The following is a 3,654-nucleotide window of genomic DNA, read 5'->3' as shown; positions in this document are numbered from 1 at the left end:
TCAGTAGGAAAAATAAATTTGTCTACACGTACAAATACGTCATCAATTTTTCCTTCTGGATGTGCTATGAATCAATCTGCTAATTGAAGTGTAACCGTAGTAGGTCTAACTTCACCTATTCCTAACTTCCTCAGTATTGACATGGGCATCAAGTTGATACTCACACCCAAGTCACATAGTGCCTTACCATAATATGTTGCTCCAGCATTGCAAGGTATGGGAAAACATCCAGGATCCTTCCACTTTGGGGGTAGCTTGTCTTAAAGATACGCACTGTATTCCTTCATCAGGGTTACTATCTCAAATTCTCCAAGTCTTTATTTTTTTAACAGGATGTTGATATGAAGTTGCTTGAGTACATCTAGAAACTTCTTGAATTTGATTTCTTGCTTCTGCTTCTGAAGTCTTTGAGGGTAGGGTGGTAGAGGCTTCTGTACTGGAACTGGTTGATTTGTCCTCTATGGCAATTCTGCATCTAACGAAGTTTTTAGTTGATCAGAATTAGCTGGTTTTAAAGTTACCTTGTCAGATTTTACAGATTCTAGTTCTAGTGAAACCAGAATTTCAATACTCGGTTAAGCTTCCTCTGAGTCTTGAGCATCAGTTGGCTCTTTTTTAACTTCAACAGTGTTGGGTTCTAATGTCTTTCTGCTCCTCAATGTTCATGCTTTACAATTCTCCTTCCCTGGATTCCTCAGATTCTCCATATCACTAGGTAAAACACCTTGTGGTCGATTTCTAAGTTCAGTTGCAGGCTGGCCCATTTGATTCTCCAAATTCTTTAGAGTGGCATAATTTTTTGCCATGTATGCTTTCAATAGATTCTCTAAGCTATTGGATGGTTCAACTTGGGTTGGTTTTTGAACTTGTTGGGGGGAACCAGGTGGCTGGGTTGGCTAGGTTAGGCGTAAGTGTTACTGGTTCCAGCCCCTTGGTTACTCTAGGAAAACTTCGGGTGGTTTCACCACGACATGTTATAGAAATTGGATTGCAGTCCATGCCTTCCTCAATTTTGGTTTTCCACATAATACATAGATTCTGAATTTGATGGGCATTCTTTGAACAAATGTCCTTCCCTACAATAGAAACAGGATACATTTTCATCTTGATTTGGTTGCTCAGCTGCAAAACTATTAAACCCATTAGCGGTAAAATTTTTAAGCATTGAGGATATTGATGATACCTAAGATGCAAGTGAAGTGAGAGCGTCCACTTCATGTATTCCAACTACTCATCTTCCTGACGCTGCTCGATTGGTTGGCTATTGATAATTGTTGTTGGGAATCCTCTCAATGATTTCATAAGCTTCATTATAAGACTTAGCAAGAAGAGCACCATTAGCAGAAGCGTCCACTACTATCCTCGTGTGTGCATTGAGACCATTATAAAATGTCTCAAGTTGGATGCAATGTGGGATTCCATGATGAGGGAAATTCCGTAATAACTGTTTGTACCTTTCCCATGCCTCATACAAGGACTCATCATCCGTTTGATGGAAAGCAGTGATCTCATTCCTTAACTTAGCATTCTTGCTAGGCAGGAAATACTTCATAAGGAATCTTTCTGCTAACACTTGCCATGTGGAAATTGAATTTGGTGGCAATGAGTTCAACCAGGCTCGAGCTCTGTCCCTTAGCGAATATGGGAATAGCTTCAATGTAATGCATCTTTAGGTACTCCGGCTAACTTGAAAGAATCACTCACCTCCATAAATAGTCTTAATTGAAGATGAGGATCTTCGGTAGGCATTCCACTGAATTGGCCTACTGTCTGAAGCATCTAGAACATGACTGGCTTTAGCTCAAATTGTTGTGCCTCAATTTTGGGTCTTCTAATACCCGGATTAAGATCATGAAATATTGGAACAGTATACTATCTTAAAGCTCTATCCCTATCATCAGTAATAAGGACAGGATTTTGAGTAGGGTATGCTCTGTTTTCTTGATTCAAATTGTCGAGGTTCATCTCTTCGATCCTTCTCTGACTTGCTTGTCTTCTTCACCGTAGAAAAGTTCATTCAATCTCAGGGTATACAGGGAGTAAATCGATAATTTGGTCAATACTTATAAACACCTGAAATAATCACAGAAAAATTAATTAAGTTCAAATTGAATAGAAAAATAAACCAAAATGGAAAACTAATAAATTCACAAATAATGACCTTTTAAAACAGTCCCCGACAACAGCGCGAAAAACTTGGAATGAAAAAAATTTGCAAGTGTACACAATCGCAACAAGTAATTAAGTGACAAGTAAATGTCGAGTTATCGTACCCACGAGGACTGTGAAAAAAAATATTTATGAATGCAATTTAAAACACTTTGGTGAGGAAAAATATTTGATTTGAGGAGGTGATTAAAAACTAAGATTTTTAACTAAGTACAATAAATAAAGAGAAAATAAAGTTCCAATGCATGATTTCAAAAGATGATTTTAATCAATATGACATAATTGTGTTAAATTAATTACATTTCTTAACTTAGAATTATTAAACTCATGTTTATGTTGATAGGAATAAATTCACGGCAACTCGGTAAGTTGCTAACTTATGAACATACTGACCTACCAAAATCTATTTATCTCTTGACTATATCTCTATGTCAATTCAACCGATTAAACAAAATTTAATAAGCAAATGTCTTAATGCACATACAAACTTATGAAATTTAAATAATCTTTTGTACATATCTCTAGGCCAATTCAAATAATTAATTCAATTTCATAAGCACATAAAAGACGGCATGAGGTAACAATGTATTTCCATCTTGAAACAGTTTAATCACAATAATCTTACAAGTTATGCAAGGCAAATGTATCATTAGATACCGTTGCTAATTTAACCTTCAACTACGTTAGATGATTAAACATGCACTGATTAAGTATCGTGTCAATTAATTACAATTTCAATCCGTTTAAATAATTAATTCATTAGTTACATTACAATTGTAATGCAAGAATAACTTAGTCATGGTTTTACTTAATCAAACATCTTACGGAGGCCTATAACAACACAAACACAATTTTAATAAATTAAGTAGATGAAACGCAATTAACATAACACAAATTGAATTTAAACTATATCAATTAAATTAAACATTTCAACATCACAAATATTCATAGACATATTCTTCATAACAACAACAAAAATTAAAAGGATAGGGAACAAGAATGAAATCCGATGTTTCTCCTTGGCTTAACAGGTTTGCTCCACTCTTCCTTCTCCTCTTGTTCTTGTCGAACCGAGGCTATTATGAACACTTTAATGTTGCTCCAAATTGTGGATGAATGGCTCTTTTTCAAGAGGTGAAATAGGCAAGAGAATAAAGAAAAATGGAAGGGAAATGATGAGGGAATATTGAGAGAGAAGAGATGAGATGAGAAAAGTTGAGGTGTGTTTCAAATGAGCAGCCAAGGGGGGTTTTTATAGGTTGAGAGGGCTGCTAAAAATAGCCAAAATCAGCAGCCAAAGAGCCCTCCCTTGGCCAGCCACACATGTGGCAACATTGAAGTTTTCGAACTTGCTATATTAAGGTAGGGGCAAATCTAGAAAGGCACAAATAGTGGGGGGGTTTGTTTGCAATTTGAAAAAGTCTACAAGGGCCATTTTGAAAGCTAATTAATCAGCCAAGCAAGCTGATTGGGTCAGCATGTGGG

The 3,654-nt window shown here is 36.2% G+C and overlaps 1 non-coding gene across 1 annotated transcript; it reads left to right on the top strand.

Annotated features, from left to right (window-relative positions):
• Positions 1 to 1,415: 1,415 nt before the first annotated feature.
• LOC128289774 (small nucleolar RNA R71) lies at positions 1,416 to 1,522 on the top strand. Its single transcript, XR_008279418.1, has one exon. It is a non-coding gene; the product is annotated as a small nucleolar RNA R71 (small nucleolar RNA).
• Positions 1,523 to 3,654: the final 2,132 nt, after the last annotated feature.

Source organism: Gossypium arboreum, chromosome 2 (genome assembly GCF_025698485.1).
Source record: "Gossypium arboreum isolate Shixiya-1 chromosome 2, ASM2569848v2, whole genome shotgun sequence".
Taxonomy (NCBI): Eukaryota; Viridiplantae; Streptophyta; class Magnoliopsida; order Malvales; family Malvaceae; genus Gossypium; species Gossypium arboreum.
This window is presented reverse-complemented; position numbering and strand designations above follow the sequence as displayed.